This window comes from Triticum urartu, chromosome 5A (genome assembly GCF_056163025.1).
Source record: "Triticum urartu cultivar PI428250 chromosome 5A, HENAU_Tu73, whole genome shotgun sequence".
In the NCBI taxonomy this organism is placed as follows: Eukaryota; Viridiplantae; Streptophyta; class Magnoliopsida; order Poales; family Poaceae; genus Triticum; species Triticum urartu.
The window spans coordinates 10,376,654-10,398,844 of record NC_141877.1 but is presented as its reverse complement, the minus strand read 5'-3'; the positions used below and the strand labels follow the sequence as shown (position 1 = coordinate 10,398,844).

Below are 22,191 nucleotides of genomic sequence, written 5' to 3'. Positions count from 1 at the left end.
TTATCGAATTCTGCGTGTTTTTGAAACTATCCATATGCAGGGTATAGGGACTTAATTTGGTGTAAAGATTTATTTTTCTTTTTAACTTGGTGACTTATTTTTCTAGTTTAATCCTCTTTTGAGAAGGGTGTGAACTAATGTCTTGTTATTATGGTATTAATTCTATATAATATTCTTGATTAAGCTTGTATGGTACTCACTTGGTGTTGATTCTAATGAAATATGTTGTTTCATTTTAAAACAAGCCTGTAAAATGATTACAATCTTAATGCTTATATTTGGTATAGGTGCATCCCTCGGCCCCACCTTGGAATGACCTTTACTTCCATCAAGCTTCTAGATCCTATTTGTATTGAGAGGATGAGGCGTAAGCATAACATTGAGTTTGGTCTTATTGTTGAAGAGGTATATGGTGGTGCTTAACATTGTTTATTTTCACATTTATATTAGTTGTCCCCAAATTACTTACATGCATATCATGGAGTAATCATGTTCAATTAAACATAGGTGTCAAAAGAATCAAATGCTGAGAAACTTGGAATCCGGAAGGGTGATATTATTGAATGTTTCAATGGAGAATATACTTCCAGTACAATTGAGGTAAGTGTTTTAAAATTAAAAGAGATTGTGTTTGTGTATTGGGGGGGGGGGGGGGTTGGTGTGTGTGTTTGTGTGTATACGTGTGTCTAATTTATTAATGTGATTTTTTATGCTATTGAAATTTCTAACTTGTCAGCTGGAAAAGATGTTGTTGGACATAGGCAAGGACCATTTTGAACAAGCAAAATGCTTAAATGCCGAAATAGATGTTCAAGTAAGTTGTTATTGTGTTTTTATTATTGATTGTATAATTTATGCCAACCATGGAACTTTGTAATTATATTATATTGTTGACTTTACAGATCCAAATATTTCGTGCCACAAAACTTTGCCGAAGAACTAAAAACTTGACTGTAATTATATCGGATTGTGGAGAGGACATCATCATAGAAGGTAAACATCTCTTCTTTTAACATAGTAGTTGATTTTTGTTATAAATCCTAAGTTATCACATTTCTCTCTTGTGTTTTAGCTCAATTGCAGTATGTTTTAACTCAAATTCATTATAGAAAACATATCATAATATATTACTAGCTAAATACCTTTTTCTAATAAAAAGAGCTAAATAACATGCCTTGCTATCGTACTACGCAACACCATGTAAGCCATTGCTAGGTCGGCTTGCTCATCTAAATTTTGTTAGCGTGGTGTTAGGCCTCCACTTCCGTGCTAAGCCGGCAGTCATGCCTAGTACTTGTACAGTAGTTTTTTTATAACTTGTCTCGTACTTTATTTGTCATATATTTTTTAGGGCTGGCGTCTCGCCTATACTTTTAGTTTATCCGATTTCCATCATTGTACAGTCCTTCAAGATTGCTTGCCAAACATGCGAATTGCTCCTTTCTTTTTGGCACTCATGCAATTTGTAACACACAAACATTTTGGTTTGTCATCAATCTCCGTATGTGTTTTCCCAACATAGCAATACTAAAAATTGAAGATTTCTAAAACTCATACCTCTTGCCATTTTAGGTTGTACTTCTTTTCCCCATTTCTAATGCATCTGCACACAAATAGTCAGTCTTGTTTTCATACGTTGCCATATTTCTGCAGCAAAATATGTATCTAATTGAAGCTTGATGTTTTTATTCTTGTAGGCACTTACCCAATCACTACTAGCCTTTGAAGACGAGTCTACTGACAAATTCATCCTGAACAATTGCTTAATGCATGGAACCAACAGAATTAACCGATGTTCTATAGATTTTTGCGTGTGTGTGTCCTCAGACAAGAACTTCAAAGTACTGTGCCTCTTTAAATGTAGTTCATGGACCATAGAAGCAACATAGCTTAGAGCAGAACCTGTTATTGGCTACTTATTTTGAGTTCTTGTGAGACCTTATACCATGCCTGTATTGTGGATGAACAATTGAATTGGATAGAGTGAAATGTTTGGAACTAGTTTGATGTATTCACATTGTAAACTTGCCTTATAAATATGTATTAGCAAAAAAAGAATCTCTATGAAGGGTAAAAGAGAACAAGTAGCATGTTGCGATGTATACTATCACCCTAAAGATTACATTACATTATACTAGCACAAATGCCCGTGCGTGGCAGCCTGTTGTCGGGCTCCCCTCGGAGAAGATACCACCGGTGTATTACACCATCAATGTTATTCCTATGTGTTGTGTTATGATTTTATCTCTTCTCTCTACCTCGATCCTAGGACTCGCAGGTACTCGAGAACTGAAGATCGGAACAAGGTGAGGCAAGGTACATAGATGAGAGGAACAATATGCCAAACATTGATGAAAGTAATTGTAATCAAGTCTCTAGGGGTAGATACAGTTCAGTCATTGAACTCCCAATGTGTTGGTCTCGTTATCCTTAATAACCGAGGTTACCCCATGAATCGGATAGGGCGTTGGTTGGACAATAGAACTTGTTGCGGTGGCAGACGGTCATGGGGTTATTAGGATGCATATCCGACATAATTTGTTCGCATGATATGTGTAACGGTGTTTACCAATGCCATGTTGATTTATCTAGTTGGTATCCTGGGTGCATGTACACGATCGCATGTCAAACCTTAAGCCCTGCCATATTTCTTCATTATTATGTTTTTAATCACCTTTGTGACTGGACCGGGAAACAGGCATGCTTTGAGATATCAAGTACCTGCAGATATTTCCTTTCCAAGCATTATTCACTTCATGTATTCGATAAATGCTAGGGTCTCTAGAGAAGAAGAATATATCTACATTGAAACGTAATCGAGGGTAATCAACCCTTTGTCTGGCGCCGGTTGTCGGGAAGGTATTTGCTACCCTAGTATCGTTACTAGAGTCCTTATTTATTTTTCATTTTAGATTTTTCCATTAGTTCATTTTTCACATGTTAAGAAAACCCAAAATTATTATTATGGCTACTAAAGAGCTTTGGATGTTTGCTACTCCCAATGGTGATTCTAAGCATGCATCGATCATGCAACTTGATGTCACAACCGAGCAACATGAGGTTAAGTCGAACTACTTACTGTGGTTCAACAAAACTAATTTGGAGGCTCTCCTTGAGAGGATGCGTGTATACATCCACTTGTTTCCTTTCTCTCTGAGAGGAGAAGCTAAAGAATGACTATTAGCTTTGCCTAAAGGAGCCATTACATCTGGGAATAGTTGCTGCAGTATGTTCATGACTAAACATTTTCCAACTGCAAAAACCATGCACTTACGTGCTAATACCGCCACGGCCCTGACGTGGCGCAGGTCAGCGTCACCAGCGTGAACCCAAGCTCCTTCGTGGCGACCCACACCATGGCCTCAATGATTGCCTTGGACACCGCCTAGCTAGGGCGCAATGTCACCGCCAGTGCCGAGGACACAAGCACGATGCACCCCTCACCACCAGATCCTTGCTTGAGGGTCAAGAATCTACCGACGACATATATCAAAGGAAGAGAATGGTGATGCAGATCGAAGGAGGAAGAGAGACGAGGGAGAGGCGGGGTTGCGGGAGTGAGAGGAGAGAATGATCGATTTCGTGTAATTCCTTCGATTTGGAGGTCTCGACGCGTTCCAGATCTGGCCCGAATATTCGGTCGGTAGGAAAAAGTGGCTTTTGTTCTTCTTGTGTACCTAACACGGGAACAAAGCTCAGGAACAGGTCTCACCCATGACATTCTGGTTCATGACTGGAATCAAACACACCCTACATGTTTCAAGTAGAAAGATCATGAGCCATTAGCGCTTGTTGAGAACGTATGAAAGAAACCGTTAGGAATTGTCCTAGACGTGGCATGAAAAAATGACCAATTTTTCATTTTTTATAGTGGTTTAAATCATTTATCCATGAACATGCTTGAGACTATTGTAGGAGGACTATTATGGGAGCTACGAGACGATATGCATGAAAATCATGCTCAATTGCCTGACAACAGAGCTATGTCTAGAAAGTTAAATTCTATTAATCAAGAGAAGAATGAAGATGTTAGGACAACATTTGTTGAGATCATAGGTATGATAAAGAGGTAAATAGGAAGGTGAATGATATTATCGATGTTGCCGTTAACGTCAACTTCATTGCTCGCAATAGTTATAATCCTGAGTGGAAGAATTAGAACTTTGGTTCTAATCATAACTTCTGGTAGTCTAGTCCTTGTTGCTGGAAGTTAAAACCTGCCAGCCCCATAAATTGATAGCACTACTCGCCCCTTTAGTCCTCAGACCATGATCCCAATACATCTACCACGAGCAAGGCACACCGTGACTCGCTTGCGTGCTGATGAGCCTAACCTGGAAGGAATGACCGGTTCAAGGCCCCCCCTAGAGCTAGAGTAAAGAGGGTGCTTAAGAAGGATGCGATTCTAGACATGGTTTAGGGCAGGTTGGGTGGGGGAGGGTGTTGAAACCCCTTACTGCATCTAGTGGGCATTGACATGGTTGGTACAAACATCCAAACATGCTCGTGGGCTTCGCCGAACTTCGAAATACAACGTCTCATGATTATGTACTTCATGTCACGTGCTCCAAAGATCCAACAACCATTTTTAGCAAGGGGTATCGTACAACAGTTTGCACTAATGCGCGTCGGTGCTATACAAACGGTTTTTAACCCCTTTCCGCGATGGCATTTGGGACCGTCGCCAAGTGAGTGTGTGCGATAGGGTGTCCTTCCCACACGACGCAAAAACCGTCAGGGATATGGAGCAGTGATCCAGAGGTCTCTGATCGCAGTGTCGCATTATCAGCATCCTGCACTAGTGTTGTATCATGATCCGTTTAGAGGCGAGGGCCGAGGGTTATGCCGTGCAATTGCGCAAGGGCATGGGCATACGGGTCGATCTCAACCGACGACCACAGGTGATGTGGCCGTGACTCATTAAAGGCCGAATATTTTTTCAATGGGAGGCGATGTTTTCGTCGATATCGAGACGCCTTAGGTGTTTTCGACAATCTAAGATCTACCGGCTCAGTCTCTCGGGGGTGCTCAAAAAGGTAGTGTGTGCAAACATGTGTTCATAAAGATGAGTATATATGCGTGTATATGAACATTTGCATCTTTCCATGTTTCTCAAAGCAAGTTCAAATTTAAAATTCAAAACCTGAATCCAAAAGCAAAGAAAAGGAAGGTTGTGGACGTGGCTTCTGTCATGAGTGTCACTCAGATTGTACCGTGGGTGGGCATCCCATTGTGCGAGCTATACCTGGCCATTCGTCGGGCTGAGCCGGGCTTTGGGCCGGGCCTACCAAAGCCTGCCACAGAAAACCTAGGCCCAAGCCCAGTCCGACCCAGCTGTCGGGCGTAAAAATCAGGCCCAAGCCCGATCCATCATGCAAAAAGCCCGTGGGGACTCAGGTCGGGCCTCTTCCTTAAACTACGAATATGTCGAGCACGAGCCCGGCCCAGCCCAGCCATTGGGCTTAAAATGTAGGCCCAGGCCCGGCCCATGGGCAAGGTCGGGCCGTCCGGGCCGGGCTGCCCATGGCCAGTATAGTGCGAGCGCACCCACTCCCCTCCATTTTCCCGCCCTTTTTATTCCCCACCTCCTCTCCCCGACTCCAGAAGCTTCCTTCCACTCCTTGCTCCTTGCCACGCACCGCCACCGCCGCCGCCGGCGAAGAGGAGAAGGGCGAGTGGGGGAGGATGGGGACCCGACATATACCGCTGCCTTGCCTGTACGAGCTCCTCCTCGGCAAAGATGACTTGGCACCCTAACCTGACCGACCGCCGCCGGTTGTACGGCTCCCCCCTCCGGCCGTCTCATCATTTCACTCGCTTGTTTTGCAGAGCGCGACCGTTGGTCGCCGGAGGCCAGGTTCATCGAAGCCGCCCACAACGGCGACGTCGGCAAGATCAAGAGTAAGTGCCGCATTTCACCAGATCCCCACGCCCCTCCCTCTCCCTCCCTGGCGTCCGCGTCAGCGAGCTCTCTAGATCTGGCCAGGGCCCTAGGGTTCAGCTGCGGTGTGTGCTTCGTTCTCGATCTGGCCGCGGATTACGGCTCCGGGATGCCAATTTCGGTCGTGATTTATAGGTTTCAGTGCTCGGATTTGGGGGCAAATCGGGGGTTTCAGACCAAATTCTTGCCCCCCTTCGTAAGAATCAGTGGCGATTTCTCTCTGATTCAGATTACAGTACAGAGATACTACGTCCTTGCCATGATTCCTGACTAAAAGTGCCCCCTTTTTTTGTCTGAACTGCAGAGATTGCAAAGGAGCTGGACGTCCACGGGCACGGGATCCCGGTGACGGTGGCCAACACCACCTACATGGGCATGAACGCCCTCCACGCCGCCGCCGGCTGCGGCAGCTTCTCGGTCTTCCAGTATCTCGTGGAGGAGGTCAAGATGGATGTGGACTTGCCTGACACCGCTCAGCGTACGTTCAGGCATTTCTGATCCTAATATAAGCACATTTAGTTTTATGACTTTATCATCAACTTCAGCTGAGCTGTGAGTGTCTTAATGCCAGAGTTTACACCCGTGGTGCATGCCGTCACCAATGGCAACCTTCCCGCCGTCAAGTACCTCATTGATCATGGCGCTGATGTGCATCAGCAACGTGCAAAGGGAAACATCACTCTTCTTCATGCAGCTGCAGTTCATGGTATGAAAAGGAACTTCACTTGATTGTTACTACTTACTTTAGCATCCCTTGTTTTCTGCTGGGCCTACCATGGTGATAAAAATGGATTTACTTTACCAGGAGCTAGACTAAGCTAGCCTAATAGATTTTTTTCCTGTTGCCATAAATTAAAAGTAGCCTCCTGATCCTATTTGCTTCTCATGTTCATTGGGGCCTGAATAGTGATCAATCTTATGAGTTAGCCTTCTCATAGGAGCGATAGCTGGCTTTCACAGAGTTTCTTCATATGTATTGAAATAAGAATGCTCTAGGTTGGAGAAATAAAAAGTGCAGCTTCTAGGGACTCTAAAGCGCTTCCATGAGAGACAGATGGACTTCTAGTTATTGGCTGATTCCTAATTCCCCGCTCTCAGATATGTAAAGATTCCACGTGTCAAAGTATTGCTACCAATCTTGTTAGTCTAGCCATTGGAACTAGTTTCCTAAGAAATGTTCGTCTACTTTACCGCCTTCTTATGTTGACTGATTATGGTCATTCTTTCTGTATGCCTATTTAGAGAAATGTGAACCAACAAAAATCCTTCCCCCACTAGTTATTGAAACTTCGCCGAGCAAAAATGTTTTGTTCATGTCATGTATCGGTAATAGTATTATGACCCTTTTCTTCTTTTCTTCAGGGTACTCTGAAATAGTAAAGTTTCTTCTTGTGAGGGGAGCTGATGTGCATGCAATATCAGATCTTGGAACAGCACTCGCGGATGCTGCCATTAGAGGATTTCCTAGTATTGTCAAGATCCTTTTGGAGCACAATGCAGATGTACTATTCAAATTATATGTTGATATGCTGTCTTTTTAACTCCAATTCCCCCTTTTGCTGTGTTTTTGCTACTTTCTCCAATTGTTCCCACCTGTAGTTGATGGCCTTTTTTGGTTGGTGACTAAGAGCCTGTTTGATGACTAACTATGCCATGTCAAAAGTTAGGCAAGCTGGTTACCCGTTCAGTTCACAGCCACACTTGTGCCAAGATTCCCTTTCTACAAGTTGGGTCCCATGTGTCACTGACTAAAAAAGGTGTGGTAGGATTCACTTAGGCTTGGCAAAGTATGCCACTTATTTTATCATCTTATCTTAGACATGTTTTGCAAAATGTTGTGGCAAATATCATCAACCTTCGTAAACCAGCCAAACAGGCCCTGCTATTGCTGTCAATGTGTGAGCCAGAGTAGGCATGGTGGGACCAGTCTGAAAAATTAATGGGAGCAAGCGGACATAAGACTATATAGATATATTCTATTCCCTCCGTCCCACATTATTACAACCAATATGTGAGTATATGGTTGTAATGAAATCTTATATTATGGGACGGAGGGAGTATATTCTTACGAAAGTAGTATCCTCCCAGCTCTTTTTCCCCAAACATTTTCCATCTTTTTGTTGGAACTGTCATATTTTGGCACGAAAATGAAGTTCTTTATTTTTTTCCAGCCCAACAAGGCTAGTTGTCAGTTTGGACTTTTAAGCATGGCATTACAAAAATCTTCTGTATCCTGTGTGAAGTTATTGATTCAGGTATAGTATCCTCTGCTTATAATACAGCAGGAATGCTGGATTTCTATAGACTGATGTTTGATTTAGCTATCTTTGTATTACCTACTTGAAAACCATATGACTGGCTTGTCTTCTATACTTGGATCTGATAGGGTGGAGCTAATGTCAGTGGTGATAGTCCTCAGGATAATCTTTTGGTAAAGGCTGCAGAGAAGGGCTTAACTGAAGCTATCAAGTGCTTGTTGGAAGCTGGTGCAAACCCGAATGTTCCTAGCACAGTAAGAATGCTCTTTTTGTCACATTCTTGTGTCTATCTTGGCTTTGTAATTTCAGTAGACTTGTCCTATACAGATAGGCTAGTTGTCAGTACAACTAGATGATGCTATCCGTAAAATTAAAATAAAAGGCTGTGCTAAGTTACCTTTTTTTTTTTTTTGCATACGCTTGCTACTATTTCACCTTCCCTTCGTGCCATGTCTTTAATTTGGTCAGATATACATAGATGTGCCGCACTACGTCAACCTATTATGATGGTAGTGAATCAATATGGACATATGGTTTGCATATCATGTCTAGAATACTGCTTATCTCTTCATGTTGATTATTGCCTTTCTAAAGTTTTCGTTGTTCCTCAACAGTTTGGTAGACTGCCAATTGAGTTGGCTGCTGAGTATGGTACACGGGAAGATGTTGAGATTCTCTTTCCGTTCACCTCGCCCATTTCAACTGTGGCAAATTGGAGTGTTGATGGAATCATTAGTCATGTGAAGATGGAAATCAAGCAACTAGAGGTATGCCACTGTAAATTATCTTGCACGCCCTTGGCAATTTTGGTGCATGTTAACTCTCTTGAGTGTGTTGGCGTTAAGTCCATGTTTAACTAACACTCGTAGATCTGGAACTGCCAAAGTTTAGCCTCCTATTCGAGACTCGTCAAATGCGCATGTGTTTCCTTGCACCTGCTTTGCTGCCTAAGCTCTTCACCTTAACATCTTTGCTAGTGTACCGTTTCTCCCTCACACACATCAGACCTCTAATATATACCTGATTCAACTTATTATGAGTTGCCCAGGATGAAAATTTTGTGAAAGAGAGGGTGTCTGACCTGAAACGACAAGCAGATGAAGCATTCAAAAAGCAGGATTATCTAAATGCATCAGTGCTCTACACACAGGTACATTGCTGGACTGTTTATTCTTTGTAGGCTGGTGGTAAAGCCATGAAACATGTTCCTCCATTACGATTTAGTTGATTTATCATTGAGATTGATTGATCTGGGCAATGCGTAAAAGTGGTCTCTTACTTTGGCATGCACATCTTGTCGCATATGCGGAGTGTTAGCCAAGATTGGAGAAGTTTCATACCTATGGCTACTGGTAACAAAAAAACAGACATCATGTTAGAAAGTAAAATAAGAACTGAAACACATTAATCTTGGTCTTCCATTCCATTGCTTGGAATTTGAGGTGGTTAGTTTCTCTTTTCTCACAGTTTCGTGTTTCGGTCCTTGTACCTATGGAACAAATCATAAATTTGCGTCCTAAACCAAGCAGTGTTTCTAGAATGTGGCAATGGCACTGCAATTTTTCGCTGTTTTATCTGCTGCAGGCACTGAAGATGGATAACTTCGACGCCAAGTTGTTGTCAAACAGGAGTCTTTGCTGGCTTCGCATGGGTGATGGACAAAGGGCTTTTGATGATGCAACTAAATGCAAAAGGCTGCGCCCAAAGTGGGCAAAGGCGCACTATCGACAAGGAGCAGCTCTAATGTTCATGAAGGTGCACTAGATCGGGTTCAAACTCATGATTTCATTGCTCCTTTTATATCTGCTATTTGATTCTGACGTGCGCATGGGTTCCTTAGAAGTATGCTGCTGCGTATTCCGCACTCTCACGCGCTTTAGAGTTGGACCCGGAAAGCGAAGAGACCGAGAAATTATTCTGGTATGAAATCCATGTTTCATCTCGTTTTCTCCTGGTGTGATATTAGGTTAACATTGTCAGCAGCTGCAGATTCTAGGTGTTTCCATAATTAGTTAGTTGATTTGGTTGCTTCTTTTGACAATTTTGTGATGAACTTATCAGTTAGTAGAATTTGATCCTTCTTTGTAACAATGTTGTGATCATCTGATTCATGCAGGGAGGCGATGGAACTGAAGTGATCTTGCCCTGCATGCCGACTGCAGAGAGATCTGAAGCTCACGCAGAATCTCAAGCTCTGTTTTTTGTGTTCTTAGACTAAACAAAAAGCCCACTAAACTTTGAATCATGTCACCTTATGCTTTTAATGTAATAATTCACTCATGGGCTGTAGCAGCAGCTTGGAGCAAACCATGTTACTGGCTACTTATTTTAAGTTGGTTTTGTGAAACTCAAATCCTGTTTTGTTTGTATGGCAGCAGTGGATGGTGAATTTAATTGGTTATGCTAGAGTGAAATGTTTGGCAGAATATCATGATACTTTGCATTGCCACTTCCAATGCGCTTGCTGATAAATGAGATAGCTGCTACCATGAATTTGCAAATCTGTGACCAGATTGCTACTTCACTTTGCAGATCATAGGCACTGTTTATGTTTTTTTTTGTGTGGGGATACTATTCACGTTCCCTGTTGCTGTTAGCTCTATACTTTTTCTTAACTGGCCATCACGATGTAATATGATCATTAAAATAAGTCTAATTTGATATGTGGTGGCATCAAATGGTTTTAGTTGTGGAGCACCTGCGAAATCACAGTTGTATGATTGGAAGTAGAGATTGTGTGTGCCTCTTCTCAAGTTAAGTGTTACGTCTAGCATTGTACAGTATATTTCTTTCTTTTGGCCTCCGAGTGCTGGGAGAATCTCGATACCCTAATGAAAATCATGCGGTTTTGCTTCCTTTTTTTGTAACATCAGCCCACTTCCACCCATACATGGTGGCTCTTATGCTGATTCGCTTCATTCTCTTGAGGTTTTCTAGGAGTTTTCTTTGTTTTTGTACAAGTTTGATGTAGATTGTTATATTTAGTTTCATCATGTTCCACTGTTCATTGCTAATGCTTGTGAAAATCATGCCTTTTATGTCCTAATGTTTGCGGGTAGGCCCAAGTTTGTAAAGCGCGTCCATGTTTCTTGCAATGTAAATGGTTTTGTAAATTTTAGGCTATGGTCCTTATATAGAAATTATTGTGTTGAGGTGTCTGCGCTTTGTTTAAACACTTGGTAATAGGTCCAGCAAATTTGTGTAGATGCTCATCATCATGTAGATGTTTCTACTACGCTTATAAAAGCCTGAAGTATGGAGATCCTAAACCCATCATCAAAATTGTCAATTGCTACAACTATATGCTTTCTCCAGGCTAATGATGCTAAACCAGATGTTATAGCATTCTTCAGGTTGATGAATTACGGGAGTTCAATTTTTTTTGTGATATACGAAGATAGATGTTTTTTATAGCCCAATCAAAGCCTAGGTATAGGGCCGACAAGAGCTAGATATGAGGCATGCCGGTGAGTCCAAACATGTAGAGCCAGTAAGACTAGATCGCGATTTCTTGACCAGGCTGTCTGTCTAGATGCATAGGGGCAATATAAGGGGTGCGTTTGGTTACATTCTCAGTGGAGCCTGTTTAAGTGTATGTAGGCTCTGGGCCATGCTATGCATGTCGTTTGGTAGGCTGCATCAAGCAGCCCAGCTCGCGTTTCCCAGTGTAAATTACACTAGGACCAGCTTGCATCTGGAAAAAGTGGTTGATTTTTTTAGACAATCTCGCAAAGCCTTTATTAACCCGTCACAATATTTACAGGGACGAAGGAAAGATTCCTAGGATGACCTAACCAAACATGGCGGCTACCCCCGAGAGAGAGAGAGCATGCTTTGCTAGATTCTGATCTTTAAAGTTTGAGCTCCTAAATTCATGAACTATATTACATAAATGAAAGTCCGAAGACCACTCTAAAATCTCTTTTATCACTGCTCCATAAGATGCAGAAGTCATGTTCCTCATATCATCCACAACCGTCCCGCAATCCAAAGCAATTTGGATATTCTGGACATAAAGATTTTTCTGAAGCAATTTGGATATTCTGGAAAAAAGGTTGATCTGAGCGTTTCTGCCGAGCCAGGTTGAGAGTGATTTAAGTTTCATGCGGGCCAATTTGTACATACGAGTTAGGCAACCAAACAACTCACTATTTAGCTAGCCAGAGCCTGATTGAGCTTGATGCAGCCTACCGAACGTGTCCAAGGGGTCAGGCTGTTTGACGCTCTAAAAGCAAGCTCAAATTCAAAAATTCAAAACCTGAATCCAAAAGGCATGGTAAAACAAAGCGAGTGACCGTGCTTCTTTCAGGAGCGTCGGATCGTACGGTCAGTGGACGGGGACGTGTCGGGCTCCCATTGCGCGAGCGCACCCACTCCCTCCTGTTTCCCGCCCTTTTTATTCCCCATCCCACCCACTCCAGAACCTTCCTTCCTCCCTGCCACGCTCCGCCACCGCCACCGCCGGTGAAGAGGAGAAGAGCGAGAGGGGGAGGATGGGGACCCTGGAATGGCCAATGCCTCGCGTGTACGAGATCCTCCTCGGCAAAGGCGAGTGGCACCCTAACCTAGCCGGCCGCCGGCAAAGGTGAATAGTGACCAATCTTATGAGTTGTTGATTGTTTTTTGAGATAGGAACCACTCATACCAAGCGGTGATCAATCTTATGAGTTAGCCTTGTCATAGGAGTGATAGCCGGCTTTCACGGCGTTTCTTCTTATGTATTGAAATAAGAGTGCTCTAGGTTGAAGAAAACAAGAAGTGCAGCAATTGGAACTTTTAGTTATTGGCTGATTAATTCCTAATTCGGCTCTCAGAAATGTAAAAAATCCACGTGTCGTCGTATTGCAACCAATCTTGTTAGTCTAGCTATTGGAACTAGTTTCCCGAGAAATGTTCGTTTACTTTCTACTTTGTATGATATGCCATACAATTTCCTCCCTCGACATCGATCGTATCACGTCCAAATGAATGTGTACTTAATAAGGTTACCACCCGCAAAAAAAATAAAATAAGGTTACCACCTTCTATGTTAACTGATCATGTTCATTCTTTCCGTATGCCTATTTAGAAAAATGTGAACCAACAAAAATCCTTCCCCCACTAGTTATTTAAACTTTGTTGAGCAAAAATGTTTTGTTCATGTCATGTATCAGTAATAGTTGACCTTTTGTTCTTCTTTTCTTCACGGTACCCTGAAATAGTAAAGTTTCTTCTTGCGAGGGGAGCTGATGTCAATGCAGTATCAGATCTTCGGACAGCCCTCACGGATGCTGCTATTAGAGGATTTCCTAGTGTTGTCAAGACCCTTTTGGAGCACAATGCAGATGAACTATTCAAATTATTTGTTGATATGTTGTCTTTTAACTCCAATTCTCCCCTTTAGCTGGGTTTTTGCTACTTTCTCCTATTGTTCCCACCTATAGTTGTTGGCTTTTATTGGTTAGTGACTAACCATGCCATGCCAAAAGTTAGGCGAGTTGGTTACCTGTTCAGTTCGCAGTCACACTTGTGCCAAGATTCCTTTTCTACAAGTTGGGTCCCATGTGTCACTGACTCAAAAAAGTGTGGTAGGATTCCCTTAGGCTTGGCAAAGTATGCCACTCATTTTTATCATCTAATCTTAGACATGTTTTGCAGAAGGTGTGGCAAATATTAGCGACCTTCGTAAACCAACCAAATCTGTCAATGTGTGAGCCAGACTAGGTATGGTGGGATTAGTCTGAAAAATTAATGGGGGCAAATGGACATGACACTACTCCCTCCGTCCGTGAATAAGTGTACATTTAACTTTTGTCTTAAGTCCAAATTTTAAAACTGGACCAACTTTATAGGGAAAAGTAGCAGCATTATGGCACTAAATTAGTATCACTAGATTCGTTTTGAAATGTAGTATCATAATATACCAATTTGATGTCATATATAATACTAGTATCTTCTATAAAGTTGGTCAAAAAATTAAAACCTTGACTTAGGACAAAAGTTAGAAGTACACTTATTCATGGACGGAGGGAGTATAATTATATTCTGTATTCTTACGAAAGAAGTATCACTCAGCTCTTTTTTCCCTTACAAATTCCACCTTTCTGTTGGAACTATCATATTTTGGCATGAAAATGAATTTATTTACTTATTTTTGCAGCCCAACAAGGCTAATTGTCAGTTTGGCCCTTTAAGCATGGCAGTACAAAAATCTTCTGTATCCTGTGTGAAGCTATTGATTCAGGGTATAGTATCCTCTGCTTATATTGCAGCGGGAATGCAGTATTTCTATAGACTGATGTTTGATTTAGCTAATCTTTGTATTACCTACTTGAAAACCGTATGATTGGCATTTCTTCTATACTTGCATCTGATAGGGTGGAGCTAATGTCAGTGGTGATAGTCCTCGGGATAATCTTTTGGTAAAGGCTGCAGAGAAGGGCTTAACTGAAGTTATCAAGTGCTTGTTGGAAGCTGGTGCAAACCCAAATGTTCCGAACACGGTGAGAATGCTCTTTTGCTCACATTCTTGTGTCTTGCTTGGCTTGTAGTTTCAGTACACTTGTGTTATACAGATATGCTACAACTGTATGAGTTATGTTGTAAGTACACCTACATGACGCTATCTGTAAAATAAAAATAAAAGGCTGTGCTAAGTTACACCTATTTTTGCATATGTTTTCTATTGCTTCGCCTTGTCACCTTTATGTCAGGTATATAGATGCGACACATTAGCGCTGTGTCCACCTATTATGCTGGTAGTGTATCAACATGGTTTGCCCTGATCATTTCTAGAACATTGCTTATTTCTTAATGTTGAGTATTGCCCTTTTAAAGCCTTCGTTGTTCCTCAACAGTTTGGTAGATTGCCAATAGAGTTGGCTGCTGAGTATGGTACACAGGAAGATGTTGAGATTCTCTTTCCGTTCACCTCACCATTTCAACTGTGGAAATTTGGAGCGTTGATGGAATCATTAGTCTTGTGAAGATGGAAATCAAGCAACTAGAGGTATGCCACTGCAAATTTTCTTGCACACAGTTGGCAATTTTGGTGCACTTTAACTCTCTTGAATGTGTTGCCGTTAAGTCCATGTTTGACTAACACTCGTAGATCAGGAACTACCATAGTTAGCCTCCTATTCCAGACTCGTCAAATGTGTGCATGTGTTTCCTTGCTCCTGCTTTGCCACCTAAGCTCTGTTCCAGAAAATCATTTTATCTGAATGATGTTAAAATAACAGGTAGGCAATTCATTTTAATAGCTGTCTTTATTCTTATCTGCGTAGCAAGTGAGAACTGGATTTTCAAATCTCATTCATTAAAACAGTTTCTTGTATCCATCAACTTCACCTTAACATCTTTGTTAGAGTACTGTTTCTCCATCACACACATCAGACCTCTAATATATACCTGATTCAAGTTATTATGAGTTGCCCAGGATGACAATTTTGTGAAAGAGAGGGTGTCTGACCTGAAACGACAAGCGGATGAAGCATTCAAAAAGCAGGGTTATTTAAATGCATCAGTGCTCTACACACAGGTACATTGCTGGACTATTCTTCTTTGTGGACTGGTGGTAAAGCCATGATACATGTTCCTCCATTAAAATTTAGTTGATTTATCATTATTATTAATTGATCTTGCTAATGCGTAAAAGTAACATGTTACCTTGGCATGCACATCTTGCCGCATATACGGAGTGTTAGCCAAACAGTGTAGACTGGAGAAGTTTCATTCCTAAAAATGCTGACATTCATGTAGAAAAGTAAAATAAGAAGGGAACACATTAATCTCGGTTTTCCAATCCATTGGGTGGAATTTCGGGTGGTTAGTTGCTCTTTTCTCATGGTTTCGTGTTTCAGTGCTAGTACTTATGGAACAAATGACAAAATTTTGGCGTAAACTGAGCAGTGTTTCTAGTATGTGGCAACAACACTGCATTTTTTCACTGTTTCGTCTGCTGCAGGCACTGAAGATGGATAACTTCGACGCTAAGTTGTTGTCAAACAGGAGCCTTTGCTGGCTTCGCATGGGTGATGGACAAAGGGCTTTTGATGATGCAGCTAAATGCAAAAGGCTGCGCCCAAAGTGGGCAAAGGCGCACTATCGGCAAGGAGCAGCTCTAATGTTCATGAAGGTGCAATAGAAGATGGAGTTCAAAGTTCAAACTCACGATTTCATTGCTCCTTTCACATCTGCTATTTGATCCTGATGTGCACTTGCCTTCTTTAGGAGTATATGCTGCGTATTCCGCACTCTCGCGTGCTTTAGAGTTGGACCCTGAAAGCGAAGAGATAGAGAAATTGTTCTGGTAAGAAACCCGACTTTCACCTTGTTTTTCCTCCAGCAGTACCTCTAGGTCTACATCGTCAGCAGCTGCAGATTGTAGGTGTTGACATAATTAGCTAGTAGAATTCGGTCTGTGTTTAACATGGCATGATCAACTAATCAGTTTGTAGAATTTGACCCTTCCTTTTTAACACTACTGATCAACTAATTCATGCAGGGAGGCGATGTAACTGAAGTGATCTTGCTCTGCATGCCGACTGCAGAGATCTGAAGCTCACCCAGAATCTCAAGCTCTGTTTTTTGTGTTCTTAGAGACAAGAAAAAAACCCCAGTTAGACTTTGAATCATGGCGCCTTTCTTTTTAAGTTAATAATTCACTCATGGGCTGCACCAGCAAGTTAGAGCTAACCATGTTACTGGCTACTTATTTTAAGTTGGTTTTGTGAAACTGAAATCCTGTTTTTTCTGTATGGAAGTGTGGCAGCAGATCATGATACTTTGCATTGTCAATTCCCATACGTTTGCTGATAAATGAGATAGCTGCTACCATGAATTTGCAAATCTTTGACCAGATTGCTACTTTACTCTGAAAATCATTGGCACTGTCTATGCCCTTTCCTTTTTTTTTAAGAGGGCTCTGTTCATGGGTAATATGCTCATTACAGTTAGCTGTGGAGCGCCTCTGAAATCATAGTTGTATAACCTCAAGTAGAATGTGTGTGCCTCTTCTCAAGTCCAAGTGTTAAATCTAGCATTATATATGCTTTCTTTTAGCCTCCCAATGCTTGATTTTGCATCATCGATGGTTTCATCCTCTAGGAAATGTTGATACCTATGTTGCTTTGCTTCATTTTTAGTAACACCATTTCACCCATAGATGGATCTTTTACGCTGATTTGCTTCATCCTCTTGAGGTTTTCTAGGGTTTCTTTGTTTTTGTACAAGTTTGATGTAGGTTTTTTTTTAATCTTTAGTTTCACCATTATCCACTGTTCCTTGCTAATGCTTGTGAAAATCATGCTTTATTTTCCAAGGCAGAGTATGTTACCTTTCTTTGCGGGTAGGGACAAATTGTAAATCACTTCCATGTTTTTTGCAATGTTGTTAGTTTTGTAAATTTCAGAAAAGCAAGATTTCAAGTTTTTTAGGCTATGATTTTTATATCAGGAGACAAGAGTATAATGTTGCGGTGCCTACCCTTTGGTAAAACACTTGGTAAGAACTCCATCAAATTCGTGTAGATGCTGATCACCATGTAGATAATTGTTTGGAAGGATTTTTAGTTCATCAAAGACAGATACATAACTCTTGCATACGTATGTTATACTCCTTATAATCCAAAATAAGTGTCGGAACTAAAACAATGACAGTTATTTTGGATCAGAGGGAGTAGTATAAATTTGCCTACATTGCACAAGACGTTTCAGTTGGGGACCATAGTATAATTATGTTATCGCCATCCACCATTTTGAAGAGTTGAGAGGTCAACTGATGCAAGATTTTTGTTGTTTGTGCGGTCAATTAGGCTCAGCTCAACTAAATAACCTAGTGCACTCTAGGCTGGCCCATTCAGTGTTATGTGCGGTGGGAGCGGTGCATGTTTGGTCTCAGGCACCTCTATGTCTTGCTTTTAGCGAGACGGAAGACGAAGCCTTGCCTCAAGAGACGCTGTATTTGACCGACCCAATAGCGTCTTTGTTCATTTGCTTCTTCGCTCCATTTGTTTATTTTTCATTGTTTTTGTGTTCAATTTGAAATGTTATATATATGTCAAACGTAAAAGTTTGTTTGGTTTTAAAAAATATCAATACAATTCGAATAAGATAATACATTCAACAAATCTTTGCATGTTTAAAAATACATTCATGATATTTTACTAAAATTTCATGAAAATGCTTACAAAATCATGCAATTGGTAAATAAATTGTACTATTCAAAAAATTGTTCATGCATTTTTTAAAAGTATGCTGATGAAAATGTTCATTAAATGTAAAAATATTGCTGGAATATTCTACAAAAAATGTTTCGCAGCATTAAGAAACATCCATCTTAATGCTGTCTTGGGCCGCACCGCCGCCAGGCCCATCCGCTCCACCACCTCCTCCTCCTCCTCCCAGTCACCGGCCGCCCGCCGCCCACCGCTCTGCCCCCAACTCCTCCGCCATCCGGTCTGCTTCCTTGCTCCGCTCTTCCATCCGGTCACGGTCTCGGTGTCGGTCCGGTCCGGTCATCCCCCCAACGCCCACGCCCCTCCGTCCAGTCCGCCCCTCCACAAGGAGGAAGACCAAGACCAGGGAGGGAGGGAGCAGCAGGCCGCCGCTTGCCAGGTGAGGCCGCAATTTTCTTCTCCATAGCCGCCGCTTGCAGGCTGGCTGCTCTCAAGTCTCAACACATACCGACCTCTAGTTGTTGATTTGGTATCTGATCTGTGTGCAGTGCAGGTGCTAGATCACAGGAGCATGCCATTTCTCTATATGGACACTAGTCGTTTTGCTTCATTATTATAAGAAGAAGAAATAAGTACACCAGGGATCCTGAGGTGGATTGCAATATAAAACACTCCTACCGCAACATAAATACTACTGACGCATTGCTAAATTGGATGTACACCTACCTGAAATTATTATACTCTTCATGATATACAATTGCTATCACACACTGCATGAGGTGTACTTCAGCCTACTCATTGGTCTGATTTCATTCTTTAGCATGCGCTCCCTTTTTGGCGCTGTTCAATGTTTAGTGCAAACATCCAGTAGTTGCTCTGTCTTGTTTTGGAGATAGTTGTTGCCTGGTAGCGTCATAAGTAGCTAAGGTTTACCTCATTAGTTTGCGGATTAATTTTTCCGGAGATGTTCCGTGGATGTGATCTTCACAGCTGAAAGGAAGACATGCTTAGCGTCACTGCTGTAGCAGAATCTGTATCTGAACTGATTTTGCCATTTCGATTCGACAGTCCTAATAAGTCTGCTTCTGTTGTAATCCTTGGTATTTTTTTTTGTGACGGTGCTAGCTAGGGCGGGCTTAGGCCGGCCTGAACCATACTCCTTGCTATTTGTCTGACCATCCTGGTTGCATAGGAAATGATTACACATGGTCAAATCTGAAATACAAGGTGTTCATGTCTTACCGATGGAGGTGTTGCGTAAATCTTTAGCTGATACAACATTTCCTGCTCCTTTATCCAGTTGATAGGTAGCACCTCTATATTGTGCAAATTAGATAATACTATTTTGTCATGATGATGTAGATGCATATTAGACAACCATGCCTAATATAAATATCTTCCGTTATTCTCCACACAGCTACATGCTTATTCCCTCCCTGGCCTATCAAGCTACTCTACCTTACGTATTATATCTATCTATCTATCTATCTATCTATCTATCTATCTATCTATCGAACTGACATGTTCTGCCCCTTTGTCGTTGTTGGATAAGTCTGTGTACTAGGGTCTTTGTGGGGCTGCAGCACATGGTCCTTGTGGCAGTTAGGATAGAGTTCCTGATCATCAAGGACTGGCAGTTAGGATAGCATCTTAGACTAGCATCTTAGACTGGCATCTTAGACTGGCATCTTAGTAGCATCTCAGCATATGCTTGGCTAGCTAGCAGCCTATAAGTATGTATCCCCAACCCCTCAGGTTGGCATGGCATGTGTGAGAAATAAACCAACGAAAATTGTCCCAACTCTCCTAGTGTCATCCACAACTATCAATGCTCAGGTTCAAAGGTCTAACAAGTGGTATCAGAGCCAGGTTATCTTGTACCCTGAGCATTTCTTGTGAGCAGCCCAAGTCGGTAGCAGCAGCTGCTCCGTCTGCCTCTGGTTACTTTCCTCCCTTCGGACTGTCGAGCAGCAGTTCGTCTTCAACAGCCTCCTCTTCACGCAACAGTCCCCCTGCAGCGAGCCATGTTTGCAGGTCGCTCTCAGCACACGGCTACCTCGAGCATGCGGCGCCGGCAGGAGGCCGAGCGCGCCGTGGCAGAGGAGCGTGAGCGAGCAGCTGTAGCAGCAGCTGCTGCGGCAGCAAGGGTGTCGAGGCTGGCTGCAGCGGAGCTGGCAGTAGCCAAAGCGGAGGTAGAAGCAGCCAGGGCGGAGTTAGAAGCAGCAGCAGCATTGGACGTAGCACATGAGGCTACGACAGATGCCAAAGCACTCCGCGGCGGCTCCGGCAGCTCCAACAGCTCCGCGCCTGCAGACAACGGCGCCGACGCAGACCGCGCCAAAGTGGCGCAAGAGCGGACGGCGCAGTGGGCAGCCGAGCACGCCCGCGCTCCAGGTGGAGGTGTGCACCGCGACGGCGGCTGCAACGACCAGGACCGCGGCCTCTACAAGGTCCGGACTGTGGTCAGGGATGTTGGTCCCAGTGCTGGGTGGCCTACCCTCACTAAAACCAACTACGTCGAGTGGGCTGGGATCATGAAGGTCAGGCTCCAGGTGCGGCGCATGTGGGAGGCAGTCCAGGACAGCAACGTCGACCACCAAGAGGACCGACGGGCGCTGGACGCCCTCATCGCCGCAGTCCCGCCCGAGATGCAGTTCTCGCTTTCCAGCAAGCGGACTGCCAAGGAAGCTTGGGACGCCATCGCCGCGGCACGCATCGGCAGCGACCGTGCTCAGAAGTCCACTCTGCAGGCACTTCGTAAGGAGTGGGAGAGCCTGGCTTTCAAGCCAGGTGAGGACGTTGATGACTTTGCTCTCCGTCTCAACACTCTGCTGCAGAAGTTGGTGAAGTTTGGTGATGCCACCTACACCGAGGAGAGAGCTGTCGAGAAACTCTTTCGGTGCATCCCCGAGAAGTACAAGCAGATGGCTCGGTCGATCGAGTCCTTGCTGGACCTCTCCATGATGACAATCGAGGAGGCGATAGGTAGCCTCAAGGTCGTCGACACCGACGAGCCACAGCCTTCCTCGGGGCCCATCACCACCGGCGGGAAGCTGCTCCTAACTCGGGAGCCGTGGGATGCCAGCCTTGGTGACAGGAAGAAGGGGGAGCCTTTTTCCACAACGGGCGGCCGCAAGCGTGGCAAGCAGCGTAAGACGCGAAGAGGCCCCCCGGGCAGGGCACAAGGACGTGCCGAAGGGGACGCCCGCGGAGGCGCCAAGGACGGCGCCGCTGGCAAGCCCAAGCCGGCACAAGACAACAGCTGCCACAACTGTGGCCGGTTTGGCCATTGGGCCAATGAGTGTCGGCAACCACGACAAGGCCAGGCTCACGTCGCACAGGCGAAGGAGGAGGAGACGACTCTGTTCATGGCGCATGCAAGCATTGAGCTATCTTCAGCGACACCAGTCGCAAAAGCTCTCATCCACCTCGACGAGCCAAAGGCGCACGCTCTTCTCGGCGATGCCTTCGGGAAGGACAAGACTACGGGGTGGTGCCTCGACACCGGCGCCACCCACCACATGACCGGTCGAAGGTAATTCTTCGCCGAGCTCGATTCCGATGTGCGAGGCTCTGTCAAGTTTGGGGATGCCTCCGCTGTGGAAATTAAGGGCGTCGGCTCCGTCATCTTCACCACCAAGACGGGAGAGCACCGGCTGCTCACCGATGTCTACTACATCCCCGCGCTAAGGAACTCCATCATCAGCTTGGGACAGCTGGATGAGAACGGCTCACGCGTGCTGATTGAGCATGGGGTCCTACGCATCTGGGATCGCCAGGGTCGCCTTCTCGCCAAGGTACCCAGAGGTGGAAATCGACTCTACGTCCTTGATGTA

The 22,191-nt window shown here is 43.6% G+C and overlaps 2 pseudogenes; both read left to right on the top strand.

The window, feature by feature from the left end:
* The window catches only part of LOC125506871 (uncharacterized), a 46,631-nt pseudogene extending 29,048 nt beyond the window's left edge, over positions 1-17,583 (top strand).
* Positions 17,584-19,929: 2,346 nt separating this feature from the next.
* On the top strand, positions 19,930-22,191 carry LOC147967454 (uncharacterized; annotated as a pseudogene).